Source organism: Python bivittatus, unplaced genomic scaffold (assembly GCF_059951505.1).
Source record: "Python bivittatus isolate LINGU-HERP-01145 unplaced genomic scaffold, Pbiv_v1 ctg000070_np1212, whole genome shotgun sequence".
Lineage (NCBI taxonomy): Eukaryota > Metazoa > Chordata > Lepidosauria > Squamata > Pythonidae > Python > Python bivittatus.
Window position 1 is genome coordinate 51,797,886 of NW_028277034.1, and position 15,675 is coordinate 51,813,560.

Below are 15,675 nucleotides of genomic sequence, written 5' to 3' on the forward strand. Positions count from 1 at the left end.
TCTCATGCACGTTCATAAAGATGCAGGCATCAAATCAGAGATTTCTAGATTTGAAGTTCCATCTAATTAGAATATCAGGATACCGGTTTCAAACTGCTTTCACTTAAATTAGTGGTTTAAATTAGGAGAAAACCACAGAATTTCCAACTGGCTTGAAATTCTTATGCGGTTTATTGCATTTGTCAATTTTACATGGTTCTGCTCTCTTTTTGTAATCAGGATAAGCAAACTTTGTTAACATTTTAACTCTTTTCTGCATTTATGGGGACTCGCAAATTTTTCCTCAGTAGCTTACAGGTTTCTTTTTCAAGTCAGTGTTGATTCCTGGTGACTGCTTGGACGGGTCCCTGCAGCTTTCTTGGCAACATTTTTCAGAAGTGTTTTGCCCTTGCCTTCTTCCTGGGGCTGAGAAAGCGGGACTGGTCACCCAGCTGGCTTTGTGGCCAAGGTAGGACTAGAACTAGACTAAAAACCCTGGTTTCTAGTCTGGTGCCTTAACCACCACACCAAAACTGGCTTTCAGATGAGTTTCTTGGTTGAGTTTTATTTTACTCAACAGGGAAAATGCTTGAACGATGATCCTGTAAGTCAGTCATAAAATCCTGAAACAGGCTCCTATTTCAAATGCCTACTCTATATGCAAGATTAAGCGAAGAGTAGTCTCACTTTGCTACTTAGCATGATAGCAATTTACATAGTATGAAGTGTAAGTCACAACCCTAGAACTTCCTGAGGCTAATCCTTCATCCCGTTGAGATCTAGATACTACATTTCGTTGGGGTGTGCAATCTCTGATTATGGTTTTGTTATCCTTTTTTCTAGGCCTCCACAAACTCCAGCAGAAGTTGTGCCTCAGATTAGAGTAGAGCTGGATCCGGAAGACCAGGCCTATTTTTGGAATAGCAAGGGAACAGAACCCACTTTGAAACTTGCTTATTAATCCTTTATTGAACTGGCTTTTCCTGTTTTCTTCTCTAGTCAGATGTTCAGTTGCTGTTTTCCATCTAGGTAAAAAATAAGACTGTATCCCTTCCTTTAGATTTTGTTCCATTGCCTCTCTTCCCTGCTCCATCCATCTGTGTATTTTTCGGCGCAGACCATTTCTTTCCCCCTCCATTCTGACCAAGATCCTCTTTTTTGCCTTCTCAATATGCGCACCTCCTCTGTTGCTTTTCAGAAGACGGTGCAAGTATTAAGGATATATTATTGCAGCTTGGTGAGTTGTCAGCAGAACTGTTATTTTTTTTTAGATGTGAATCAGTGTTTCCCCATCCTCACCCCCTGCTCCTTGGGAGCATTTGTTATTATTATTATTATTTTTTTTATCTCTCTCTCTCTCTCTCACAGAACAAAACTGACTTCCGGGCAAAATTCTCTATAATTCTCAATTCCTGCAAAATGCTGCTATCTTAACATGCTCTTAATGACACCTCTGCTTCTGTATTTTTGTGCAAAGCAGTAGAAAAGGTGCAACCCCACACAGATGGATCTCTTTTTTGCCATTACTATAACATCTGTGTAACATTAACCCTCTCCTATGCAACTTTTATTCTGTAACGCTGAAATGGATTCTTAAGCTCTTGGCTGTGTTGACAAAGTGTTATCTGTTTTAAATTATGGGGGCCTAATCTATAACCTTTGGGGGGGTTGTCAATTTTTAACATTTTTTAAAAACTTAGTGTAAAGAAAATGACTTTTTTTTCCTGCAGCAGGAAATATAGTTTTGAGTAGTTCTACCTCTTATTTCTAGATATTGGCTTTTTCTTTAAAGAAAAGAAAATGTTTTAATAATAATGATAATAATAATAATAATTGTATAATATATAATGTGATTTTTACAAAAAGAACAGAAAAACCACACCAAAAAAATGCAATCTCAAGGGTATATACCAGTGTTTTTCAAACTTGGCAACTTAAGCTGTGTGGACTTCAACTCCCAGAATTCCATGCAGGCTGGGGAATTTGGGGAGTTGAAGTCCACAGCTCTTAAAGTTGCCAAGTTCGAAAAACATTATAATATAGTATAGAACTTAAATCAGCTGTATCAATACTTTTTTTATCATGTTTCTTTTCTTTCCATTTTTCCTTTCCTTTCAACAATCTGAATCGAGGCCATTTGTTCAAAACGCTCATAAAATTTTTCAGCTAGCGTCTGTTTAAGTGCAAGTGGAGCCATCTGCCAAGTCCCGCTTCTGCAGTGCCTCCCTTGATCGCGCAGAGATTTCTGCAGACCCCCGTGCAAACACCTTGTGACACCAGAGGGGGTTGTGCAGCAATAGCACTCAGGCATTGCCTTCAGACAGGAAGGGGTAATGCAAAACGAGCAGGTGCAGACTTCTGCCTTGGGTTGATTTCTGTTGGCACTTGGGTTAGTGGTTCATTTTCATTTTTACAAAATTGCTGTTGTGGGACTGTGTGTGCATGCGTGCGCACTTGCACATTTGACAGGAAATGGGTTTGATGGGGAAGTGGGTTTGAAGCCTTAATTGCCAACCTGCTTGATTTCACTTTATCAACCTCTGTCGAAAGATGAGAGGTACAGAAAGATAATATTTTGGCTAAATTTATACTGCATTATTCCTCCTAAGTTCTTGATTTTTGTTTCTACCTAAAATAAAACAGTATAATAAACAGCCTAGTTTTCTGGGCTGTTCGATTTCAGGCTGTACATGGGGATCTCGTGTCTTCACTGAAACCTCCTTCCAGCAGCTACTGTTGTCAGTGAGGAGAGATTTTAAGCTCGCTTTCCCTGATGCTCTTTCTGTGTGGAGGAGCATCTTGGCTTGGAGAGATAATTTTATAGTTTGGCATTCCTTCCCCAACTTTATCAGGAGGAGCTGACCCACAATTCTGCTGGACAAGCAAGTAGGCTCTAGTCCAACTAAATCTGGATTGGATTAGACACAGTCTGATGGAATTAGAATGGAACAAGTCCTGTACAGTACATGGGGGGTTGTGAAAACAATGATCAGACACAGACTTAGTAGCCTTCAGGAAATTAAAAATGTAAGACTAGAGTCCAGGCAAACCCTTCAGACAGAGGCAACTTCTGTGGGGCCATCCTAGGTGAGTTTTCAGATAGTTGGAAATGTTTGCTACTTGGTTTATTTGATTTTGTGCTTAGCGTATTGTGAGAACCCAGCTATTGTAAGTTGTAAATTGGTTTATGGCTTAGTGATATATCAGAGCATGTAAATTGTAAGCCATGGTTTATGGCTTACAGTTTAATCAAATCATGGTTAAATGAATCATGGCTTAGTGCTGTGTATGAATCTAGTGATAGTAATCCATACATACTTAGGAATTAGAGCTTTGAAGAAGGCCTTTCTGCACTAGAGCTCTCAAACAATGTTAGGAAAGTTTGACATTGGTTCATCTTTACCAATTCAGCAGAGGTTCCTGTTGTCAGTGCCAGCAAACTGGCATTTGGGTCCATGCAGAAACGAATGACTAAACTGTTGGAATAAATTTCCGCTGTATGGGGGAGCAAATACTTTTATTACCTGGTGATACCTGAGAGCGCCTCCATCTTGCTGCCAAAGTAAACAGTGAGAAGCGTGAAAGGAAGTTTAGTACGTTGAAATGAGCAGTGATATTTTTCAGCAGTAATATAAACTACATGCATTCACACATTCACACACATCCCCAAACAGGTCAGATGCTCATTACCTGCCCGTTCGTTCCTATGGATAAGTCCTCAGTCTTCCACTCCTGAACTCTATTAAATGTACTTGAATTCACTGCGGTAACTAATGATTATTCAGCACAGTGATTGTTTTGCACTAAGCCTGACCTTGTTGTGGGAAGAAGAATAAAACCCCTCTTTGGGTTCTTTGTGCTGTTTAAATTTGGAGAAATGACTGAGAAGTATTTCGTTGTGTGAGTTCCAGGCATTTGGAGCACTTAGCTGCACAGTTTATTTATTTTCTTTTTAAATTGCTAGCACTAAGGATGCATTTACACTGCACTTCGATTAGCCTTTTTACGCCAGTTTAACTGGTGCAACTTCCTGCCACAAAGGAATTTGGTATTGTTGTTTACCGCGAGAGCCTCAATCTGTTTGCACCCTCAGAATCACAGAATTCTTCAGAATGAAGGCCAGACAGGGTATGTATATATCGAGGTACCATCCATATGTGGCTCATAGGAAAAGAATCCTTTGTGCGTAGCATGTAAATGCTCTGTGTAAATTAAGGGTTTATTAGCTCTCGTATATTCTAACAGTAATTGCTCCTCTGGTCACGAGCATCAGAGTTCTCCTCCTCTGAATGCCCTTTTAAATGACAAAGGTTAGGATAAGTTTAATGCATGAACGGGAGGTAGAAGTACAGATTTAGCTGCTGAAATGTATTTTCGTGCTATGGTTCTTCAGAGTCACCATAGTGTAAGATCTGTAATGCTACTCTTCCTTCTCAAAAACATTCATAAGGTGTTGAAAGATTCCAATGCTACACAGACTGAACTACTTCTGGGCGAGAGCGGGAGAGAGGAACAAACTAAAAAGTAGCCCAAGACCATTGCTATCAATAGAAAAGTAACTTCTGGGTAATTTGCAAGCTTGCTGTGTTACCCTAGCTTGATTTACTCTAGCCAAACTGGGCTGCAATATGAATAACCTGGATGGACGTCAACCCAGTCAGTGCAGAGGAAGTGTCATCCAATTGACTAAGTGCTCAGACAGAAGCGATGCTCTGAATGTGGTTGAAGCTCATAGATTCAAGGTTGCCTTCCTAACCTGGCGGATCAGGTTGGATAAGGTTTATGGAGGAACATAGTTCAGTGCTACACAGTAGCATGGCCATGGGGGTGCGGGTGGGAGGGTGATGGATTTAATCGTGGAGAGCTGAACTGCAGTTTTTCCAATCTTAATATAGGTAGTCCCCGGGTTAAGAAGGCCCAGTTTAAGGATGACCTATAGTTAGGAACAGAGCTTCTTGTAGCAAAATTTGAGTTAAATACACAGCGATTCAAGTTAAATACACAGTGGTTCGAGTTCATTACACAGTGCTACTTATACAGTATTATACAATAATACTATTCTGGCTTATATACAAATTTGACTTAAGGACGGAATTTGGGAACGGAACTCGTTCTTAAACTGGGGACTACCTGTAGATTTAATGTACTTTCTATATATTTATAATAATATTTTATTCCTAACCACCCCCTTTTGAACATATATACCTGTATGGGTATGTGTGGAATGGTTTGCCCCACCTCTTTGAACTGCTAAAGGACTACCTAGTATGGCCACAGAGGGAAAGGTCTTATTTTGGGCTGAGACCAAAACAGCTGCATTCAAAATGTGCTGGCGAAACATTTTGAGTAAGTGTGTTCTGATGGAACAAAACTTGAAGGGGTTTAAGAGTTCTGTGTTTCAGCAGAATGAAATTTGAAACATTTGGATGTTCCAGCCAGTTGGTCTCTTACTTTTTCTCCAGGGCCCACAAGATTAGGGGGGTGATAGGCCATGCCAGTAGACTGGCACCAAAAAAAAAATGCCGAAGAAATTATTTCAAAATGTTTTTGAAAAAATTAAAATACTCCCCCCAGGAAATGATGGGTACATAGTTCTGCTCTCTGTCCCCCCACCCACCCCATTTCAGTAAATTTACAATCTGTTATCAAAACCCTGTTACTTCAACAGAAAAGTCTTTCCAGTAAAACTCAATTAACAAGACAAAGAAATAACTTATCTAATGTTCCTTTCAGTAAGCAGTAGAGAGAAACAATCTAGGCCGGTAGCACAAAATGTATTCTCTTCCCCTTCTTAATGTTTCCAAGAAAATATTTTAAAAACCATTTCCATGTCTAGTTCTGTAGGCACTGCCAATATACCTGCCTAACAAAATTACGGAACAGACCTGGCGTGCTGTTATTGTTGTTTTTCAGGCATAAGCCCAAGAATTGCTTTGGTGTTTGCAAATTTTGCTCGTGTATAGATATGGCTGCTGGTACTCTTTAATGCACACCGCAAAGCCCAGCAAACCAGCCCAATCCAACTCTGTTTCTGCATTTTTAAATCTACCCTGAAAGCTCAACAAGGCTACAAGAGCACGCACGTGGAACCAAAGCTCAACAAATCAACCAAATCAAAACATAGCTTGCAGTCTTTGCATCTACGCAGCCACCGCATTCGCAAAATCCATCTGTAAAGCACAGTACACAAACACTTCCTTGCAAAATAAAGCCCAGAATAAAATGTAACTGTCCACACAAACACTTATCTTCCCCTTAGCAACTTTTTTTCCCCCTTTAAAAAGCAGTAACTGGCCGGGACTGATCATGTAGTAAACTTCTCTCCTCTTAATGCTCTCCTTTCACATTATCCTACCTAGACAGATCCAACAAAAACAGGGTCATGACAGCTATTTGCTGCTGGAATGGGGGGGAAAAAAATTGGGAGGAGGGGAACAAGCCAATGAACAAGCCCCAAACCAATTACAGGGCTCGGACAGTCAGAACCCTTGGAAGGTTGTGGACTATATTAAGGAAGAAATGTTTTGCCTGTTCCTTGCCCATATTTCCATGCAGTATTACTAAACTGAGCTGCAATCCTTAGAGAGGTCTTTCATCCCATGCACTAAACCAAGGTGTGTAAGGTACAGTATCATAAGGACACATGGAAGACAAGGTACAACCAATCTCAGAAGGGGATACAGCCCCACATAATTTTTTAGGACTACTAGAATGATGTCATCATTCCAATTATCCAGGCAAAAACTTAAACACCTTTCATCATAGGGATGGCAGGAATGCAATGGCATTACTCTACATCTATAGAACATGCCAAGCTTCTCTTTCAGTAGTCTACCCAAGAAATGTGAGTGTGTCTCTAGCCCAGTGTTGGAACTTTAAGATGTGTGGACTTCAACTCTCAGAATCCCCCAGCCAGCCATGCTGGCTGGGGGATTCTGGAAGTTGAAGTCCACACATCTTAAAAGTTGCCAAGGTTGAGAAACACTGCTCTAGCCTTTTCTGGTTCTATAGCACCCTCCATGAACAGCAAGGAAAGTTGAGGAAGCAGAGGAGAAAGTGGTTCACTTGGATCTGCTGAGGTTAGAGCCTTATAAAGGCACGCAGCTTCGTACAACTTCAGAGCCAAACTCTACAAAGAGATTTCTGCTCAGGGCTAATATTGAGTGAACTTTTAAGGAGCCGGAGATAATCACAATGTGAACGTGCTGACTACCTATCTCTCTCCCTCTTTCTTTTCTTTAGTCCTCCTTTCTACAACCGCATAGATGTGATTTCCACAAATCAAAATGCACTTTCAGATATTTTGTATTGTTGTTAGGGTGGTGATTGTTACTCTTGTTGTTATTTGTTCATTTTAAAACTATGAAAAGTCTGTATTTGCTTTGGGGGAATGACTTACTAGGAAAAAAAAAAAGAAACACAGCCACTTTATTTAAAAATAAATATTATGGAACATATAGGAAATTGGGGAAAACCCCTCAAATTACGGTATGATTTCTGTCAATAATATAAAAACTAAAACCATGAAATTCCATATTATATAACATGATTTTACACTTTTATGAGGCTTTCTATTGTGACTTTTATGGAATCAAGAAATGAAGAAGATGAGATATTTTAGCATTTATATTTTTCAAAATTAAATGTATACTGAAAATAAAGTAATTTTATGCATTTTTCTGTGTGCGGCATTTCTGTATGTTCACTTGTCTCCTGAATAACTTGGATATGTGTTTGTTCTGTGATGAAAAGTGAGTTACTCAGACACGTAGCCCCACTGGCCCTTGCACATTCACCGTGTGCTCCCCAGTCTTGCAAGAATCCTCTGTGTTTCATTTTACACAGTTTCCAGTCTTCATGATTGCTACACTATTGGGTGGCATTTGACATCTTTATTGCACCAATAGCATCGTAGAGAGGCAAGGTAACTACCAAAGTATTCCAGAAGATCAGCTTCATTGGAGGAAGGTTGGAAACATGAGGCATTTGGAGGCAGAACTGTCAAAAGTGTGTTAGAAGAGGTTGTTCACATGGGCTACCACAGATGTTAATAGCCTTGCCCCTAAGATCACTACAAGATTTCTTAAATATCTTTTCAGTAGGCTGGTAGAGTCAATCAATTCAGCCTTCCCAACCAGGTGACTCAACAGCCTTTCTGACTCTAGATTTATAACTCAACTTATCAGGAGGGGAAAGGTGCTTCAGGCATCCCCAGTAATATTCTCATATGTTTCCCCTTTATCCCGTTTCATTTTCTAGAACCTCTGCTCATTTCAGGTCAGTGGTGGCCTTCCTGATGCTAAAGCAGAAGGGAATTCTTGCAACTATGACAGTTGTTGTCTTTCGAAATCTTCAGCCATCCTTTGCTACAGAACTTGTTAATCCCATCAGGCTCTTCAAGTGAGCCAAGTGATTCACTCTTGGTCAACGCTTCTGGCTGTTGGCCCACCAAATTACGGCCCCTCTGTGCCTCAAGACCTAGAGACAACAGCTTTCGGTTTGTGATTTATACTTTGAAGCCTAAGGTTGCCAGTTACATCTCCAGCTTCCGCTCTTGCTTCACACATTTACTGTATATTGAATTATGGAGCATGTGTTCTAAGCAGCGTCTTGTTTTAAAGAAGAAAAACTTACAAAATAATTCAGAATCTGAGTTGTGAATTACCTTGCATTCTGTCATGCAAAAGGAATTGTTGGGTCTGTTAGTATTTGCTCTCTTTTTATGAATGGGAAAATACCCCCTTGCAAACTCTTACAAAAGTTAGTGTAATTAATGCAGCAGGCAAGGTTCCAGTTGGAGTATGGGGAACAGTACGTTGTTTCCTTGGAAAATAAATTGGACACCTAGAATCCCCTTCTTCCTTGTAACTCATTCTTCTGTTTAAGGAAGTTCTACTGGGGAGTCAGGACATGAGAGGCAGAGGCCTCTCCATCTGTGCAGTGCCTCCTTTGGGACAGGAGAACCTCAACCTTCTCCCTGCACTTTTAGAACACCAGGAGATGTTTTCATGAGCAATCTTCATGGTTCCCAAGTCCCTGGAAACATCTGGTATTTGTTAGAGTGTTCCTACTATCCTCAGCTACAGGCATTTTCTGCCAGAGACAAGATGATTGAATGTGCAGTTCTTCCTGGGGCTTCTGAATAGATTCTTAGGAGGTTTGCAAAAGTCTACATGATGGGGAGATGAATAATTGGGGAATGATGCTGACTGATGCAAATAATGCAATTCTATCAATTATGTAATTATGCAAATGATATAAATTAAGTCAGTCGACCAGACTGCTTTGGCAACCACTGTCGTTTGTGGCATTTTCACAATGCTGCTCCTCTGAGGACCTCCAAGATGTCCAGGAACCAGTGGATGCCCTTGCCAAGATCTCTGGGCTGCGCCCACCTCATTTTTATTTCCAAGAATGCCTATGGGCTTTTGCTATAAATAAAGCTGATGGTAGAGGCAGTGTGCAGTCTTCTCACTAAATATATTTTAAATAATAAAAAGTAAACACAAATCAGGTGAAGCTAAATAAAGACAGCACTGTGCCTTGCATGGCATACCATGTAATACACACAGCTCCCTTGTGAAGCATTACCTACAGTAAGAATGGCCAGTTTGGAGCCAGAGAGGGCATTTGATCACAGGTAATGTGCTGAGGATGGGCTTCTACAAGTGGTCAGGCTAGGATAAGATGTGGAGGGACCAAAAAAAGATGTGAATGCGGGACAGAGCAATGCATAACATTTTGATCCAAAACATTTCTCCAATACAACCCCATTTTGGACAACATCATCACCATCATTTGATGAGTAGCAGCTTGCAGGAGTTTCAGATAAGAGTCCTTCCCAATCACATCTGGAGATGTTAGAAATTTAATTTGTTCATTATATCATTCATTCATTAACCTGTCCTTCATTATATCTGCAATCATCAATGATCTTAAGTATTCAGCCCCCATTCATATAACTACAAAAAATACTGCCCTAGGCTTGGCTTTCTTCCAATCCAGAGATTACGTCACATGTGACACCTTTCTGGATTCCAGTAAGGCAGTCTGGCATTCTTACTCTCCAATATCAAACTCTTTGAACAATGCAGTTCCGGTGATAAGCATGCCTCAATTCTTTTCAGTTGGAAAATCTTGAGCTATTGGCTCCCCTTTACTAAACTGCAGATAATAGCTTGGGGAGAAAGGTGTAGTGTAAGAGAGGCTTCCCTCCAAATCATTGTGACAGATGTGCAGAATGCCTTTGAGGTTTGAACCAGAGGTGTGCAAAACAATCTCAAATTTGAAAATTCAAAATCAGAATGACACATTTGGATCATATCACAAGGATTCTGACACTGACTGTAACTTCCACTCAAGACAGCTGGATGTAGAAGTATATCCTGCCCCATGTATACCTAGCCATAAGGCAGAAGAGTCCCACCCTCATATTATAAAAAGATGGTAATAAGCAACAGACAATTTTAAGATTGCTCCAAAACAGGTATGAGTAGCTGCTTCTCTGTACCTAATGATAGGAGAGATCTTAGTGGATACTTCAAATATTTGCAGGGGAAGTCTAAGAAATCACTTCCCTATGCAATGAGAATTCTTGGATTACTGATTCCACACACACAACATCTTCTTCCCACTAGTCCAGTTTTTCTTCATTACTAATGTTGTCTTGTAAGCTTTCCTCAAAGGTTTTGTTACCAGTTCTAGGATCTCACTTCCTCTTCCTTTAGCCAACATTCATCAGCCAGTCTGACTCGGAGGTCCTGTAACTTCAAGGGATTTTGACCAAAACTGTGGGGTATTAAGGTCCTGACGTCACCCATCTGACCTTTGAGAAAATTGTCGTCCTCATCTCCTACGGTTCAGGGAATGGCTGTTGACTGCGGTGCTCCAGGGCATGCTGAGAAGTAGTGCTGAGTTTCATTCAAGTGTCAAATTTTCCAATTTTAGCCACGGGAGGAATAATTATATAGTCAGGCACTGTTGAGCATCACTGAGCAGGAGGCCCAATTTCATCAAGAGCTGTGCCTGTGGCTATTCTTACCTCCCCAAAGAACATATATTTTGGTCTGCAAAGTGGTGTTTGATTGTTAGGTAGGGGCTTTTAGCTGTCGTATCTCTGTATGCTCATGGGCTTCTCTGCATCCATAACTGCAAAACGAACTGCACATGGGGACTTGAGTTGGCAAGTGGACCTGTAGGGGAAGCATTTCCTGACCCCATGCTACCTCCTTATCAATTTAAGGCTCGCTTTGAATCTGAAAATTGCCCTTCTCCCATTACAAACAAGTGGCCTTCAGTTAAAGTTCTAAGGGAATGGGGGAAGATTGTTATTCATAAATAAGATTCAAAGGAATAAAAACAATCTCGTACCTTGGGCTTCGTATGATTTATAGGAGATCGCAAAATCGGCTGTTTTTATAAACCAAAACAGGCACGAACGTTTGTAGCCACCATAAAAGAAAATATTTTCCACTGGAGGAGATGGAAATTATGCTTTCCCTTCGGGGGAAACAAAGAGGAATGTTATCACTGGGGCATTTCACCTAAGGAAAATAAATATGAACGTGAGAGTGGGATAAAATGGAAAGGATATTTTATTCAATATTTGCAATCTGATCAGTGGCTAAGCTGCAGAGGACTGAGTTGTAGCTGAGATTCTGGGAGAGGTGAAGCACTTGTATATATGATCATATTTTATTAAGAGTAAAAATAGGAGATGATAGCTCTCTTGAAAGACCAATATGATCTAACAGGCCATTCACTGACGAAACAAATATTTTTAGTTTGTTTGTTTGGGACTGAGATCTGTGCGAATAAGGTAATGGTTCCAACTGACTCAGCTAAGTTTGTTCAGTTCAAATTAAAAGCATCCAAATCAATCTGGATGTTTTCTGTGCAAGATCCCATGTAGTTTAATGGTCCAAACTGAACTGTGCCCAGTTTGGGATTTGGGTTCTTTTTCCAATGCATGGAAATGCACACACAGTAATCCTAATGGGAGAAGAAGAGAAGTTTTGAAGTCTCCCCTATAGTGAAGGTATTTCAGCCTATTTTGTACCACTTCCAGGCTCCTGGGCAGATGATGATTAGCTCCAGAATGAAGATCTAACCACGGAATGTTAGTCAAACATTCTTATAGGCAAAAAATGAGTCTGATAGTATCTTTTCTGGTTAACAAATGTTATTAAAAAGCATAAGCTTTCATGAACTGCATCTCATGAAAGCTTGTGTCTTTATATATCTTTTTAGTTAGAAAAAGGAGCTACAAGTCTCCTGAGTTTTGGCTACTGTAAACTAACAGCAGCTCTCGTCCTACAATTTCTTCCATGCTTATGAAACTTAATATGAAACTTCTTAAATGAGTAAATAAAAGATGTAAAATTTAACTCCCTTCCAGATACATGGATGGATGGATGATAGATAGATAGATAGATAGATAGATAGATAGATAGATAGATAGATAGATGATAGATGGTTGAAATACAAACTAGTTCTCCACCCAGTGGAACAATCTCTTGTGTGAGGACTTTACAGTTCTAGCACAGATTCATACTGAAAGTTAGAACAACCCTCCCAACTGTAACAGCAGTTCTAAAGTGGAACAGATGGTTGAAGAAGATAGTGAGCATCCCTTTGTTGGATATGTTCAAGCAGCAATCTGTCAGGGTTGCTTTAATTAGACTCCATGGCACTTTCCAACTCTTTGTGTCTATGGTTCTGAATGGTTTTTAAAATGTGAGGGTGAGCAATCATGGAAAGCTCTGGTTTCCTTCAATGATTATATTTACACCATACTATTCCCCTAGAAGTTCAACACTCTTCCAGCAGTCAAAGGTTTCTCTTCATCTGATTCTCAGAACAACTATCCTGGAAGATGGTTGAGAGCACATCTGGCCCAAAGATCCCAAGATGAAGAATCTCCACGGGAATGTGAACCTGGGTCTTCTTGAGCCAAGCCCAGCACCTTAATGACTACGGAACCCTGGCTTTGTTGTTTGGGCCATTCTCCTTCATGAATCATGACTGTCAAAGGTGGGGATCAGTGCTGCAATCCCAATTATTCTCTTTTATTCTCTTGCCTTCTGGCTTCTCATTTCTCTTGTCTATCTCTTATTGCTCACTCAGCATTTGGCCTGGCATTCTGCCGTTGGTTGGCTTAGGAAAGCCCGTGATGGGCAAAGTGAGATGGGTGAGAACCAGAATTTTGTGCAATCGCTGTGCCGATAAAGATCTATGCAAATAGCCCATCCCATCTCTAACAAACAGAGAAGTCTTTTGTTATACAACAGCTGCTTTCTGATGTGGAAGAGAACAAGGTCAAATGCCCATTTGCCTGGTTCTTCAGCAAACGAATGAGTGTTGCTCAATTATTTCAGAATTGTGCAAAACCCCAAAGCATATACGAAACCCCAAAGCCTTGTAACTCCCTAAAAACTCCCTAATTTATTATTGAATGGCCTTTTGTGGATGACAGCTCACCTTACTGAATGCAGGAATTGTTACGCTGATTTACAAATGATACATCTATCTCTGGTTAGGAATGGGAATAAGAAACAGTCTGTCAGAGAGCAATGATTTACACAAAAGACACACGGTATCTGCAGATGTGGTTAAAAAAACCAAGATGGCAGCGGCAGTGGTGCAATCAAAACTCCACCTGTTTTTATGTTAGTCCCTTCATTTTTGACTATACCCTGCAGAAACCCCTGAGGATGGTAATTATCATTAGGGCCAGGCACACTCCAAAATGGTTCAAAAGGGCTTTGGACCTTGTGTGAGCGCAGCATCTCTCTGCTGCTCATTAAAACAGCTAAGTCCATGGGCATTGCAGAGGGGCAAAAGGGGGAGGGCAAATGACCATCTGTGCATTGCAGCACAAATGAGATGTTTGTTGTGTCCTTGGCAAGATGACATAATGATACACAAGTGGTTATTTTGAGGTCAATGGAGTTTTTTGCAGATGTCAGTGCCACAACTTTTTTTCTTCTGTGTGAGCCTGAAAAAAGATGCTGCCGCTTTAATGAACTGAATCATTCATTTATGGATTGGAGTTGATGAGTTCACAGTCAAAATCTGAGTTCTGCAGAAATCAAAAGAACTTCCAAGAGTTTGGTAAACAAGCACATTTAAGGCCTGAACAGTCTAGCTAAGCAGACACTTTAAATGCCTGCCCAGGAGTAAAAGAATGAAGGAAGAAAAAATGGGAACCAACAGTATGAAGAGCTGTGCCTGAATATTCAATTAGTTCTCAATAATTTACTGATGGGTGGTGATAAGCTAAGATTGCACACAACTCCTTATTGGCCCTCTTTGCATGACAAATATGGGGCAATTCTGTCTATTCTGCTGCTTCCAGCTGTTCCTGAAGCTGACTTGACTTATTTGAGTCCTACTGCACTGGGTTGGCAAAAGGGCTGGGTTTGGGCTTACGATTACCTCAGGATCTGGTTGGTTGTTCTCTGGCTTTAGGACTTCCCATTTGTGCAGGGAAGGCAAAGCTTGCTGGATTGCCCCTGCTTGGGTGGATCTACCACTGCCTGCCCTTTCTTTTCAGCAATTGTTCCTTCCCGGTTAGTCTGTTCTTTTCCTATGCCTTCACACCCCGTATTCTCTCCTTCGATATTAATGCAGATCCTTCCCCTGCTCCCCACTGTACCATTGTTGCTTCACTACTACAATGATGTAAACAAAGGGAACACTTTGTTGCCATGTTCCTTTATTCCACTGTGGATCCATGGCAACTAAGAACTGATGGTTCAGGTTCATAGAAGCGGAGAAGTAGTATTTGTTGAACTTTGGTAGTGACATTCCAATGGGCCCACATTGCAACTTAACTATGGTTTGGGTTTTGTTTTTGAAAAAGGTGGGGGGGGGGAAGAGAACCATTGCACTACAGTGGGCACAATATGAGAAAAAAGAAGAGCATGCTTGACCCAGCCTGGGCAGAGACCAAAAGGGTGCCAACTTGGTGATGGAAGGATGTAATGTGATGGCAGAAGAGGTGAGGACAACATGGTACATAGGAGACTTTACTGGATTCCATACATCTTTTGGGGGCATTGATAGTTGAAATAGGAGGAAAAAAGAGAAGCTGCTGACCAGCTGAGAACACTGCAGCCCAGCACAGAATGGTCATAAAAGGCAGCAGCCAGCTGCTAGAGGGGAGGGGACATGCCGGGTATTAAGGCCAATCTGAGTTGGAGATGTTGCTAGAATGGAATGAAGGGTTACCACTAAGCACTCTGAAGGCTTTAAAACATCTCAGGATGAAAACCAGGACTTTTGGAGTACAGCTTCAAAACAGCGGTGGGGGAAGGTGCCTTTGCAGTAGGCAGGAAGGGAAGACAGCATTGCCCATTCCTGCATTCAAGAAATGGATGGTGACCCATACTGTCACTGGGGTAAACAGAAGTTGCATATCTGGCCTTAACTAGGACAACAGGAAGGGCTAAAGACATTAACTTAGTCACATAACGCCAGACACTAATCCACAGAGGATTAGGTCTAGTCTGAAACATCCCTAGATCTTTTTGGGATGCCACAACTCATCCTAGTCAACTATTTTTTTCCAAAACAGAACCATCATAAAGAGGCCTTACAAAAATAGGGATTGTCTAGGTACTTAATCTTTGCCTCTTTTTCACTTTTTGTCCCTTTCCCAGGTAATAGGAAAGAAGCAGAAAGGAATTGAGGTAG

The 15,675-nt window shown here is 40.8% G+C and overlaps 1 protein-coding gene across 2 annotated transcripts in view; it reads left to right on the forward strand.

Moving 5' to 3' along the window:
• The window catches only part of SLC4A4 (solute carrier family 4 member 4), a 183,529-nt gene extending 175,876 nt beyond the window's left edge, over positions 1–7,653 (forward strand). For both annotated transcript variants that reach the window (XM_088133174.1, XM_088133175.1), the window contains exon 26: positions 823–7,653. The gene's annotated coding sequence lies outside the window, so the exon portion shown is untranslated. The remainder of the gene's footprint in view (positions 1–822) is intronic.
• Positions 7,654–15,675: the final 8,022 nt, after the last annotated feature.